Raw genomic sequence first — 15,000 nt, 5'->3', positions numbered from 1 at the left:
CAATAAAAAACAACAACCAAAACAAAAAAAAAAACAACAACAAAAAAACAACAAAAAAACACAAAAAAACAAAAACACACAAAAAAAAAAACAAAAAAAAAAAACACAAACAAACAACCAACAACAAAACACAAACAAAAAACAAAACAACAAACAAACACAAGCATCAAAAAAAACAACTAAAACCAAATCCCTAACACATATTCTCAACCACACTCAACATACACAATTACAAACAACAAAAAACAAAAACAACACAATAATCAAACCTAAAAATCAATCAAACCACTTCTTTCATCCAACAAAATATCAAATAAAACAACAAAACCACACTCACACACAACTACACAACAATCACTCACACTCACTTATTATCTCCTCACACCTCTCCTCTAACTTTACTACTCCATAATCACACACATCAAAAAACAAAATTACACTCTCATCACCTCTTCACTAACACTCACACACACAATACAAATACCCTCACCACACCAACACAATCCTCAACACTTAACACTTCACTCAAACAAAAAAAAAGTAACACACACACCACCACCTCAAAATACACACACCACCAACAACATCTAAAACATAAAAACAACTCACTCAACTCTCACTCACACTAAAAATACTTCACCTCTCACTCTACTATCCAAAAACAAAATAAATTCAAATAAACCATCTACTACACACAACAAACCACCAATATAATACCATAAACAAAAAAACAATCAAATACACTACACTACTTAACCTACACACTCAACTCCACTCTTCCTCTCCTACTCCTCATTTCTCACAAATATCACCTCTACTACTTTCTCCTCTCTCTCTCCTCCCTACCTCCATTCCTAACTATAACTACTACTCACTCCACACAACAAACAAAAAAACAAACAAACTCTACTTCTCCTCTACTCTTAAACTTTCCACCTTCTCTCTCTCTTTCTCCTCCCCCTACACACCACTTCATCCAACACTCTACTCCCCACTCTCCTCTCCTCTCTCTCTCTCTCCACTCCTCACTCTTCCTTCTTCACTCCATCTCTCCTCTCTCTTCTCCTCCTCACTCCTCCTCTTTCCTTCTCACTCTCTCTCCTCCTCTTCCTCTCCACTCTCTCCTCCTCTCTCTTCATCTCCTCTCTGTCCATATCTCAACTCCTCTCTCCTCTCCCCCATCTTCCCCTCCTCTTCCCCTCTCTCCAACTCATCCCCTCTCCTCTCTCCTCTCCTCCTCCTCCTCTTCCTCCTCCTCCTCCTCTCTCCTTCCTCTCTCTCCTCTTCTCTCACTTCTTCTCCTCTCTTCTCTCTTTCCTCTTCTTCCTCTCCTCTCTCCTCTTTTTCTCCTCTTCTTCCTCCTCTCTCCTCTTCCTACTCTCACCTCCTCTTCTCCTCCCCCTCTTCTTCTTCCTCCTCTCCTCTTCACTCCTACCTCTCTCTCTCCTCCTCCTCTCTACTCCTCCTCTCTCTCTTCTCTCCTCCTTCTCCTCTCCTCTCCTCCTATCTCCTCCTCTCCTATATCCTCTCTCCTCAGTCGAGGCGGTTCTCATCCTGTTGTCCCAGAAGGCTCTTCATCGTGAGTTACGGTGTGGCGCTGGAGCGCTGAAGGAGGAGAACGGGGAGACAGTGCTGCTGATGGACAAGTGCACCAACCCTCTCACAGGGACACACACAGTGCGCACACACACACAACACACACGCACACGCAGGGCCCGCGCAAACGTGCGCAGGGACAGGGTGTACGACTACCGCTTCATAGCTGCAGGTGAGTGGTGATGCGCACACACACACACTCAGCGTATAAACACACACACACAACACACACACACACACACACACACACGCCCCAGCCCATGCACTACAGCCCAACTTAAGTGATACTGTACCATTAACATTTGAGTCATATGAGACCAGCTGGAGGCTAAACTGGTCTCATAGGAGGATTCATGTTAATTGCTAGCTTAGAGGTAAAATTTGACTGCCATATCAGGGACGGTTGAAAGTACAGGAGACGGGGGAAAACTCAATATTAGTTAATTTTAGGAGAAAATTATGCTTATTTCCATAAGAATGGGACCGGCATGCTTGGCCTATTAAAACGAAAACACAAAGGATTTATTGTGCAGACATTTTTCTTTCAATTTTACGCAGGTTATTTTTGATGTTTGGCACCTTTTGAATTGGAGTGCGGCTGTGATCGGCTACACACAAAAATGGGACACTATCATATAATTCTTTTGAGAGGCCTTGTAGGGACCTACTATCTTTGTGGTTTGTGGGGCCCCTTCCATTCATATTACCCTAACAATAGACACACCACACCTATCATATAATGTTTTGTGAGGCTTGTGGGACCTACCTGATTTTGGGGGTTTGTGGCCCTCTCCATTCATATTAACCTAACAATAGACACACACAACACACTATCACTATAAGTCTTTGTGAGGCCTTGTAGGACCGACTATCTTTGTGGGGCCTTCCATTCATATTAACCCTAACAATAGAACACAACACACATGCACGCGTGCTCATGCGCACACACACTTACTCACACTGACAGAGTAGCAAGCTTTGTTACTTTAGGGATTCCTGCTCGACAAAAGCACCAACCTCTCAGGACACACACCACGCGCACACACACACCCACCACGGACAGCGCAGGCCGCGCAAACGGTGGGCTAGATGTGTGTCGCTGCGGAGTGTGTGTTGTGTGAGCCTGGGGACGCCTATTTCTAGTGTATGGTGTTGAAGATGCGCGCGTTAGAAAGGAGTAGAGGCGAGAGAAGGGCTAGCGATCGCTACACAGCGAGAGAGAGCGCTCTCACACAACACATGACACGATAGCACAGCTTTTACTCTTAGACTTATTGTTAGTACTATATTCTCCTGTTAGGTTCTAGTCTGTTAATGACAGGTGATACTCACTGATGTGTTTGTGTTTATGTTTGTGTGTGTGTGTGTGTGTGTGTATGTGTGTGTTTGTGTGTGTGTGTGTGTTTGTGTGGATGTGTGTGTTGATGTGGTTGTGTAGGGTGTGTGTGTGTGTGTGTGTGTTTCAGGAGTCTTCGTTCTGTGTGGTTCTGCGCGGGGCCGTTTGGCCAGGCGGTTCTGAGGTGACGTTCTCCAGGCTGGCTGCGTTCGAGTTCATACTGCAGACTCGTACTTATGCATTCTCAGAAGTTCTCGATTGGAGGAGGTAGGTGTGTGTGTTGTTGTGTGTGGTTGTGTTTGTGTGTGTGTGTGAGCTGTGTGTGTGTGTGTGTGTGTGTGTGTGTGTGTGTGTGTGTGTGTGTGTGTGTGTGTGTGTGTGTGTGTGCCGGTCATCCTGGCTCATACATACTGCCCTTCTCAGAAGTAATCGAATTGGAGGAGTAGGGGGTGTGAGTGTGTGTTGCTGTGGAAGTGCGGTTGTTTGTTGTGTCGTGTCTGTGTGTGAGTGATGTTGTGTGTGTGTGTGTGTGTGTGTGTGTGTGTGTTCGGTCATCTAGCAGATCGTTAAAATACTGCCCTTATCAGGTTTCGATAGGAGGAGGTAGGGTGCAAGTGGTGTGTGTGTGGTTTGGTGTGGGTGCGTGTTGCTCGCGTGGGAGGTGATCTCGTCTTCTGTCATCCAGTGAGCTCGTGTGCGAGAAAAATCACAACAATTATCGTTTTTCTTTCTTTCTACTTTTTTTATCTTTTCTACTCTCCCTTCTTTAATCCCTTCCCCTTCTTAAATCACTCACCCATCTCTCCCTTTCTCTCTCTCTCTCTCTCTCACTCTCTTATCCCTCTTCTTCTCTCCCTTCTCTCTCCCCTTCTCCTTTTCTCTTCTTTTTTCTTTATCCTCTCTCTCTCTTTCTTTTCTCTCTCTCTCTCTATTCTCTCTTCTCTATCTCTCTCTCTTACTCCTCCCCCTCTCTACTTTCTTACTCTTCTCTCTCCCCCCCTCTTCTCTCCCCATCTCCCCCCCTCTCCCTCTCTCTTCTTCCCTCCTCTCCCCCCCTCTCTTAATCTCTACTTCACTTTCTCCAATCTCTTCTCTATCCCGTGCGATCGGTGGTGATTCCGGAGCGAGAGGCTTCTTTTTTTTTTTTTTCTCTTTTTTTTTTTTTTTTTTATTTTTTTTATTTTTTTTTTTTTTTTATTTATTTATTTATTTTTTTTTTTTTATTTTTTATTTTTTTTTTTTTTATTATTATTTTTTTTTTCTTTTTTTTTTTCTTCTTTTTCTTTCTTTTTTTTTGGATTTGTGTGTGGTGGATGGATTTTTTTTATTTTTTTTTTTTTTTTTATTTTTTATTACTTAGTTTTTTTTTATTAACAGAGATTGTACCATTCTGAAGAACTCCCACGAAAAGTGGAGGAGATGCAGAGACAGGTAACACACACACACACCCACACACACACACAACCATTCTGAAGCACATCCCACCCGACAGTAGAAGCAGAGATCGCAGAGCAGGTGTACACCAACACAACACACACACACACACACACACACACACACATAAGCACATACAACGACACGTAGAGGAACACACCACCACAACACACACACCACACACCCCACACACACCACACCACACACACACACCACAGACAGTGGAGGAGATGAGGAGACAGGTAACCACCCCACAACACACACACACAAGACAAGTGGAGGAGATGCAGAGCGGTAACCACCACGCACACACACGCACCGGCACACACACGCGCACACACAAACACACACACACAACACCACCACACACACAGAGAGCGGCACACGAGCGCACACACACACTACGAAATCCCGAACGTACAAGTAGAGGACAACACAACACACACACCGACACCGACAAAGGTAGAGGAGATTGCAGGAAGATGACAGGTAACACCACACTACACACACACACCACACTCACACACACACACAACACACCACACACACACACCACACACACACACACATTCTGCCGAACACTCCCCCCCCAGACGAAGTAGAGGAGATCTGAGAAGAGAGGAGACCAGAGGGACAGTGTGAACACACACACACACAACACACACACACACACACCACACACACACACACAAACCACACACAACCCACACCATTCTGAAGAAAAGACATCCCCCACCGACAAGTCGAGAAGATGAGATTTTTGCAGGAAAGAGACAGGTCACACACACACACACACACACACCACCCATTCTGAACGAGAGACCATCCCCCACCGACAAACTAGGAGGAGATGCAGAGACAGGCGTAAACACACACACGCGCACACACACACCACAAACACCCAAACCTCTGGTAGGTATTTGTTGTTACACTCGTTGCCTGTGTGTTTGTGTGTGTGTGTTGTTCTGTAGTGTGTGTTGTGTGTGTGTGTGATGTTCGTGTGTGTGCGTTGTGTTTTGTGTGTGTGTAGAGTTGTTGTGTGTGAGTTGTTGTGTGTGTGTGTTGTTGCGTGTGTTGCTTGTGTTGTGAGTGTACTGTTGTTCCGGATGTGTGTGTGTGGTGGTGGTGTGTAATCATCAGAGTGTGTGCTCATGAAGGAGTAAGTATTAGTAAGTAAATTAGTAAAGTATTTTAAATTATTAAAGTTGGACATGAGGACTGTGTACGGGTTAATCGCACTTGTGTGTGTTTGTGTGAAACAACTAGTTGGCCTCAAACGCACGCGCAACCACACACACACTGCCACGCAGGATGCACAAACCACACACCATCTCTCTCTTTTTCTCAACCTCCATTCTCCCTCTGCCTCAATCACACACATGTACACCACACAACACACACACCACACAGGGCAAACACAACACAATACCTACACACACACACACCACATTGATGAGGAGATACCTACTTAACATTTCTTATAACTACCCCATGATAACAGTCACCCTCAAAATCCACCATTTTGGAATTAGCGAACGAAAAATCCCACACACCCTCACGATATATCTTTTAGTACTTCTCTCTCTATATATCTCTCTCACTTCTCTTTCATCTCTCTCTCTCTCTCTCTCTCTTCTTTTTTACAATACTTCTATGTAACCTACTATATCTCTATCTATCGTGCGTATCATGCATACTATATATATCTCATATTTAAGTCCTCGATCCTTTAGTTGCTATTCGGATCTCTCTACTATGCGATATATATTCTCTACTTATATATTCTCTCTCTTCTCTCTCGCATCATACATCTATTCGATTTCTCTCTTTTATCTTCAACTATCTACTAAACTATCTCATCTACTAGAGATTCTAATCTCTCTCACTATCTATCTTTCTTCATCTCTCTGTTCTTCTCCTTCGTCTCTTCCTATCATCTCTCTTCTCTCTGTCTCTCGCTCTTTTCATTTTATTCTTCTCTCTCTTTCCTCTCTCACATCTTACTCTCTCTCTCTCCTCTTCTCTCTCCTCTCTCTCTCTCTCTCTCTGTCTCTCGCTATTTTCTCTTTTCTCCTTCTGTCTCTATCTCTCTTATCTCTGTCATCCCCCCTTCCCTCCCCCCCCCCCTCTCTCTCTCTCTCTCGCTCTCTCTCTCTCTCACTCTCTCTTCTTCTGCTTCTCTCTCTCTCTCTCTCTCTTCTCTCTCTCTCTGTTGTCTTAATTTGGATGATTGGACGTAGATTCTTATTGCTTTATGTTTTTGAACAGACTGTGTGGGTGATATTCATGTGTTATGTGTGTCTGAAAATGTGTTTGTTTTGTGACAATGTTTACGTGGTATTCTCAAGTGAAGTGTGTGTGGTGTGTGTTGTGTGTGTGTGTGTGCTGTTATACCACCTAGTCCCCCCAATTACCGCGTGGGGTTTGTACGATGTAAGTGCATCGCTAGCACGAGACACACACGCACGACCCGTCCGTGTGCCGCTCATCACTACTCCCCGCGCCCCACAAACCCCCACCCCCCCCCCCCCGCCCCCTCCCTTCTCCCGCCCCCGACTGAGCGCGCTGTGCGCGCTGCTGTCCGCGCGTCGTCGGCGTCGCGCGTCGTGCGCGCTCGTCCCCGCCGCCCGCTCGGCGCCCACCAACTACCGTAGGACCCATCCACGTACGTCGCACCCCACGCGCCCGGTCGGCGCGAGGGTGGCGCGCGGCGGCTGTGTCGGGGGCCTGCGGTGTTGGTGTGCGTGCTGTGCGTTGCGTTGGCGCTGCAAGGTGTGGGGCTTGTGTGTGTGTGTGTGTTCTCCAGGCTGCGCTCGGTTCTGGGAGGCTATTTCAGCTCGATGAAGACGATCGGGCTGGACAACACCTACACACCCCCCCCCCCCCCCACCCCCCCCCCCCCCCCCCCCCCCCCACCCCCCCCCCCCGCCCCCCCCCCCCCCCCCCCCCCCCCCGATCTTCAACGGACCGCGCATTCTACCCCTTACGCTGCTCGCACATTACGAAGGAGTGGGAATAACCCCCAGCAGTTGTACACACACCACAACAACACACACACACACACACACCACACACAATTACGCAGAAGCTCGCACCTACGAAGAGTGGAACAACCCCCCAGCAGTGGTTACCACACACCAAACACACACACACACACACACTACACACACACACCACACACACACACACACACCCCACACACACAACACACCCACACCACACACACAAACCTTACGCAGCCCGCAACCTACGAAGAGCGTGGAAACAACCCACCTGCGAGTAGTATACACACACACACACACACACACACCACACACACACACACACACACACACACACACACACACACACACACAACACACACCTTACGCAGCACGCACACGCTACGCTACGCAACACACGCACGCACAGTCACACGCGCACACACACACACACACACACAACATCACACACACACTCACACACACACCAGCACACACACACAACCCTTACGCAGCACGCACCTAACGAAGAGTGGAGGGAATAATACCCCCCCTTGCAAGTGGGAACACACACACACACACCACACACACACCACACAAGCCACAACCACACAACACAACACACACACACACAACCCTTACGCCAGAACAGAAACGCACATCCGAAACAGTGGAAACAGCCCCCTGAGCAGTGGTCATACACACACACACACACAACACACTCACCGACTACACCAACACACGACAACACACCATCACCCACACTACCACATCAGATAGACAAGGATTGAAAGACCAGACAGGACAGGTAGACCGCCAGCAAAGTCTATACACAAGACCAGACAGGCATGAACAGAGAACACACAGGGCAGACAGACACACAGGTGCACGACAGACACACAGGCAGGAGCAGAGGTGTGCAGGCAGACATGTGTAGACAGGACAGAGGGGCTACACAGGACAGACAGTAGGGTAGGACATAAACCAGGGGTTATACACACGACAGACAGACACACAGACAGGGACAGGACAGAGTCACGGCACGGACAGACAATGGCAGACAGGACATACAGACAGCACAAGACAGGCAGACAGACAGACCAGACAGACAGGACAGAACGGGGTTATTACACAGACTCAGACAGACAGACAGACAGGCCATGGGCAGGCACGGGGTATTATCCCCGACCAGACTCGACAGGTACGACAGGGGGTTGGTATACATCAGGACCACAGCACAGACACGACAGACAGACAGACAGACAAAGCAGCAGAACAGACAAAGCAGGGACAGGAAGTACAGACAGCACAGACAGAAACAGACCCCCCCCCCCAAGGCAGGGACACTTGACAGGGCCATACAGAACAGTACCGGGTTGTGTATATCTACCCTGACATGGCACAGGACAGATCAAGGCAGGGAGCAGGGGTATACACTAGAACATGGCACTCGACTAGACATCTCCGATACCAGGCGCACGGGCGCGCTAAATACACACTCAGAACCTGTGTCTGCAGACAGACGACAGACAGATCAGACAGACAGGGGGTTGTCGTTTATATCACCAGACAGGCAGGACAGGAACAGACAGACAGACACGACAGACTAGCGTGTTGGATATACCAACAGAAGGCAGGCACAGGACAGACAGACAGACAGGCAGGACGGAACAGGACAGGGTGATATACACCCCAGACAGGCAGACAGACAGGACAGACAGGCAGACAGACAGGACAGACAGACAGGGGTTTATATCACAGACAGGCAGACATACAGACAGGACAGACAGACAGGGGTATACACAGACAGACAGACAGACAGAGCAGAGGTATACAAGACAGACACACAGAACAGATGTGCATGCAGACCGACAGACAGGCAGACAGACAGACAGACACTCTCCATGCTTTATCTTTTCTTCTTTCATGTCCTTCCCTCTTTCCCTCTCCCCCACACTCTATACTCTGCTTTTTACTCCACAAGTGTATGTGTGTGTTTGTTCTCTGTGGTGTGTGTGTGTGTGTCTGTGTCTGTGTCTGTTTTCTGTTTGTGTGTGTGTGTGTTCTGTTGTGTGCCTGTGTGTGTGTGTGTGTGGGGGGGGTCAGTTTGCGCGCTCGTGTGTGCGTGTTGTGTGTGTGTGTGTGTGTTGGTGGTGGTGTGTGTGAGGGTGTGGCGTGTGTGCGTGTGGTGTGTGTGTGGTCGGTTCGTGTGTGTGTGTGGCGTCAGTCTATATGGGTGTATGTGCTTATCTGTGTGTGTGCGTCAGTGTGTGTGTGTGTGTGGTGAGTGTGCATGTGTGCGTGCGTGCGTGCGTGTGCCCGCAAGTGTGTGTGTGGTAATTGAAAGCAGCTTTAGGGAGGGCTGTTCACAAGGGCCTCTGAAGAGGTGTCTAAGACAGACGAGGGTGTACCACACACCACACAACACACACACACACACACACACACACGACGCACACACGCACACATCTCTATCACACACACACACACACGACACACAACACACACAACACACACACACACAGCAGCACACAGACACACACGCACACACACTCACTCTCAGTGGCGGTTCGTCTGCGTTTGAGAGAGGGAAACTGGAGATGGAGGGCGATTTAGAGAGGAGAGGAGAAAAGAAAAGAGAAGGAGAGGGGGAGGGGATGGAGGTAGGGATGCACGATGTGAAAAATTTTGGCCGATTCCGATATTGATATTGCCGTTTTTGGTTGATAACCGATATTAACCGATACCGATGTCTTTTTATTTTTCTTTAAAAGAAGAGATAAGAAAAGATGGGGGGAAGGAAGACTAGTAGAGGTAGAGGTGAGGTGCACCGAAAATTTCGGCCGCAGAAAATATTCGGCCGAAAACGCAAAAAAGAAGACGCTTTCGGTTTCGGTTTTCGGCCGAAAGCCAATTGAGCGGGCCGAAATCGGAGGCCGAATTACAAAATGAAAATGGGCATTAATTACACTAATTTCAGTTCTACTCTAACATTTAAAGACTTCAAATACACACTTATTTTCTCTCAAAAACTTGTCAAAACATTTATTGTAAAGCGTAGATTTCAGCAATATTTAAAAATAGTGAAAAACCTAACTTTTGATCACTTTTGACTGAATTGTAATATTCGGTTTCGGTATTCGGCCAAGTGATAAATTATTATTCGGTTTCGGTTTCGGCCTGAAATTTTCATTTCGGTGCACCTCTACTAAGAAGTCTAAGAGAGGGCCCTGCCGTGGCCAACTGGTAGGGCACTTGTCTGCCATGCGGCCAACCCTGGGGTTCAAATTCCCGGCCAGGGGTCCTTTGGCCGACCCCTCCCCATCTCTCTCCCCCATTCGCCTCCTGTCCACCTCTCAAAACTGTCCTATTCAAATAAAATCATAAAAAAAAGAAGTCTAAGAGAGAGGAGGAGAAAAAAGGGGAGAGCAGGCGAGACAAGTGTGGGGTGAGGAGAAAAGAGGGAGGAGAAGGAGGGAGAGGAGAGGGAGAGAGAGAGAGAGAGAAGGGTTAAGATATGAGGAGTGGAGGACAGAGAGGGAGGGAAAGAGCGAGGGAAAGAGATGGAGGGATAGAGAGAGGGGGATAGAGATGAGGAGGAGGAGGAGAGAGATGAGGAGGGGGAGAGGAGGGAGGGAGGGAGGGATAGAGGGAGGGAGGGAGAGATGGAGGGATAGAGAGAGGGATAGAGAGAGGGAGAGAGAGAGAGAGAGAGATAGAGTGAGGGAAAGAGATGGAGGGATAGAGAGAGGGGTTGAGAGATGAGGAGGGGAGGAGAGGGTTTTATACAGAGTGAAGGAACTCAGTTTAGAAGGAGTTAAAGGGTTAATAACAACAGGAGATGAAGAGGGGAGGAACAATAAACACGAGGAACGGATAAAAGAGGGGTGTGTGTGTGTGTGTGTGTGTGTGCGTGTGTGTGTGTGTGTGTGTGTGTGTGTGTGTGAGAGAGAGAGAGAGAGAGAGATTGGAGGGAGGCCAAAGAAACAGAAATAAACTACGATCAGAGCTCTGTTGCCAAGACAACATACACACACACACACACACACACACACACACACACACACACAGCAGGGGGTCTCCCAGACACGTTCACTTTCTCTTTGACATGAGTACAGATGTACAGAGCTCCATAGCCTACACCACATTACCTAATCACACACACACACACACACACACACACACACACACACTTGCCCATGCTCCATTGTGTGAGGATATGTGAGCTATGCACGTGAATATGATGCAGTAACGCGTGTGCGTTGTGAGGTAACGCGTTCAGTGCGTGCGTGTGTGTGTGTGTGCGTGCGTGCGTCTGTCCGCGTGCCTGCCTGCGTGCCTGCGTATGTGCGTATGTGCGTGTGTCCGCGTGCCTCTGTAGAAGTGGTCGAGTGTGTCAAATCCGCTGTTCCTACTATACCTCAAATCATGTATACTGTATGTCCGGTAACCTGTTTTCTCTCTCTCCCTCTCCCCCTCTCTCTCTCTCTCTCTCTCTCTCTCTCTCTCTGTCTCTCCCTCTCTCTCTCCCTCTCTCTAACCTCTGTCTGTCTGTTCTCGCCTCTCCCTCCCCCCTCTCTCTCCCTCTCTCTCTCTCTCTCTGTCTGTCTGTCTCCCCCCCCCTCTCTCTCTCCCTCCCTTTCTCTCTCATCTCTGTCTCTGTCTCTCCCCCCCACCCTCTCTCTCCCCCCCCCCTCTCTCTCTCTCTCTCGCTCTCTCTATCTCTCTATCTCTCTCTCTCTCTACCTCTCCATCTCTCTCTCGCTCTCTCTTTCTCTCTACCTCTCCATCTCTCTCTCGCTCTTTCTTTCTCTCTTTCTCCCTCTCTTTCTCTCCCTCTCTCTCTCCTTCTCCTCCCTCTGTCTCTCTCTCTGTTCCCCTCTCTCTCTCTCTCTCTCCTCCTCCTCCACTCTCTCTCTCTGTAGAAGTGGTCCAGTGTTTCCAACCCGTTGTTCCTGCCCCTCATCCCTCCGCGCGCTCCCCCGGCTTCACCGCCGTCACATATGTCAAATTATTGTACAATAACCTGTTATTTCTCTCTCTCTCTCTCTCTCTCTCTCTCTCTCTCTCTCTCTCTCTCTCTCTCTCTCTCTCTCTCTCCCTCCCTCTCTCTCTCTCTCTCTCTCTCTCTTCATCTCTCTCTCTCTCTCTCCCTCTCTCTCTCTCTCTCTCTCCGTGTGTGTGTGTGTGTGTGTGTGTGTGTGTGTGTGTGTGTGTGTGTGTAGAAGTGGTCCAGTGTGTCCAACCCGTTGTTCCTGCCCTCATCCCTCCGCGCTCCCCCGGCTTAACGGCCGTCACATATGTCAAATTATGTACAATAACCTGTTATTTCTCTCTCTCTCTCTCTCTCTCTCTCTCTCTCTCTCTCTCTTCTCTCCTCTTTTTCTCTCCTCTCCCTCTCTCCTCTTCCCCCTTCTCTCTCTCTCTCTCCTTGTGTGTGTGTGTGTAGAAGTGGTCCAGTGTGTCCAACCCGTTGTTCTTGCCCCTCATCCCTCCGCGCTCCCCCGGCTTCACGGCCGTCATCCTGACGTACGACCGCATCGAGTCGCTCTTCAGAGTCATCACTGAGATCTCCAAAGTCCCCAGCCTGGCCAAGCTACTGGTGGTCTGGAACAACCAGAACAAGAGCCCTCCGGAAGGTGTGTGTGTGTGTGTGTGTGTGTGTGTGTGTGTGTGTGTGTGTGTGTGTGTGTGTGTGTCCAGCCTGGCCAAGCTACTGGTGGTCTGGAATAACCAGAACAAGAGCCCTCCTGAAGGTGTGTGTGTGTGTGTGTGTGTGTGTGTGTGTGTGTGTGTGTGTGTGTGCCCAGCCTGGCCAAGCTACTGGTGGTCTGGAATAACCAGAACAAGAGCCCTCCTGAAGGTGTGTGTGTGTGTGTGTGTGTGTGTGTGTGTGTGTGTGTGAGAATGTGTGTGTGTGGTGTGTGTTGTGTGTGTGTGGTGTGTGTGTGTGTGTGTGTGTGTGTGTGTGTGTGTGTGTGTGTGTGTGTGTGTGTGTGTGTGTACACAGCCTGGCCAAGCTACTGGTGGCGTGGAACAACCAGAATAAAAGCCCTCCCGAAGGTGTGTGTGTGTGTGTGTGTGTGTGTGTGTGTGTGTGTGTCTGTCTGTCTGTCTGTCTGTCTGTCTGTCTGTCTGTCTGTCTGTCTGTCTGTCTGTCTGTCTGTCTGTCTGTCTGTCTCTGTGTGTGTGTGTGTGTGTGTGTGTGTGTGTGTGTGTGTGTGTGTGTGTCCAGCCTCGCCAAGCTACTGGTGGTCTGGAACAACCAGAACAAGAGCCCTCCTGAAGGTGTGTGTGTGTGTGTGTGTGTGTGTGTGTGTGTGTGTGTGTGTGTGTGTGTGTGTGTGTGTGTGTGTGTGTGTGTGTGTGTGTGTGTGTGTGTGTGTGTGTGCATGTCTATGTCTATGTCTATGTCTATGTCTATGTCTATGTTTGTGGTTAAATTCATTTGTGTGTGTGTGTGTGTGTGTGTGTGTGTGTGTGTGTGTGTGTGTGTACCCAGCCTGGCCAAGCTACTGGTGGTCTGGAATAACCAGAACAAGAGCCCTCCTGAAGGTACGGGAGAGAGAGAAGTGTGTGTGTGTGTGTGTGTGTGTGTGTGTGTATAGAGTCTCTGTCCCAAGGTTGCGGTGCCCTTGAAGGTGTTTTGTGTGTGTGTGTGTGTGTGTGTGTGTGTGTGTGTCTCCGTAGAGTCCCTGTGGCCCAAGGTCGCGGTGCCCTTGAAGGTGGTGCGGACCAAAGAGAACAAGCTGAGCAATCGCTTCTTCCCATTCGCCGAGATCGAGACGGAGGCGGTACTGGCCATCGACGATGACATCATCATGCTGACGTCCGACGAGCTGCAGTTTGGATATGAGGTGGGGAGAGGGAGAAAGAGAGAGAGAGTGTGTGTGTGTGTGTGTGTGTGTGTGTGTGTGTGTGTGTGTGTGAGTGTGTGTGTGTGTGTGTGTGTGTGTGTGTGTGTGTGTTTGTATTTGTGATTGAGGCCAGCAAGTTTTAGGTCTTTTAAAAAAACGCTAAAAGTGTCTTAAATGTGATGTGGTCACACACTAGCTGCAGTGTGAGTATTCACCATCTAGGCCAGTGTTTCTCAAACTTTTTCAGACCGAGGACCACTTCCTCCCCTCAAAAATGTTCAGGGAACTGAATTGACAGTTGACAGGTGCTAATTTGACACTGCTAAAGTTGATGCAGATCACTTGCTTTTTATTCATTGTTTACAAGCCTGTCTTATTGTGGTGAAAATGAGACTTCAGCTTTGTTTAGCTTTGTAATAATGTTACAAATATAGCCTACTGCTAACTTGTCTTGGAAAAGTAGAAATCCCCTCGCGGACCACCTGAGCCCGGAACACACTTTGAGAATCACTGATCTAGGCCTAGGCTTTGGGGCCCCAGGCGGCTCAGGTGGTAGAGGCCCTGCTCTGCCTTACGCCTGATATAGATCGCCGCTTCCAAAGCGGTGGAAGTGAGGCGTTCCATTACTTTCCGTTGGGACGCGGTATCGGGGCGACAGGTGGTGAAGCGAGGGTGGCGGGCGGTGGGCGGTGGACGAGCGAGGCGATAAAGTTGAGCTTGGTTGAAAAATGTAGCGGCACCGCGAAGCGTTAAACAATGGGAGAGCTTTCAAAAACCATCAACACTGTGACGTCAC

At 48.7% G+C, this 15,000-nt stretch overlaps 1 pseudogene; it reads left to right on the top strand.

Annotated features, from left to right (window-relative positions):
- The window catches only part of LOC134444111 (exostosin-2-like), a 43,716-nt pseudogene that overhangs the window by 10,450 nt on the left and 18,266 nt on the right, over window positions 1-15,000 (top strand).

Source organism: Engraulis encrasicolus, unplaced genomic scaffold, assembly GCF_034702125.1.
Source record: "Engraulis encrasicolus isolate BLACKSEA-1 unplaced genomic scaffold, IST_EnEncr_1.0 scaffold_45_np1212, whole genome shotgun sequence".
NCBI lineage: Eukaryota > Metazoa > Chordata > Actinopteri > Clupeiformes > Engraulidae > Engraulis > Engraulis encrasicolus.
The sequence above is the reverse complement of the archived record's forward strand: the minus strand, read 5'-3'. Positions and strand labels throughout refer to the sequence as shown.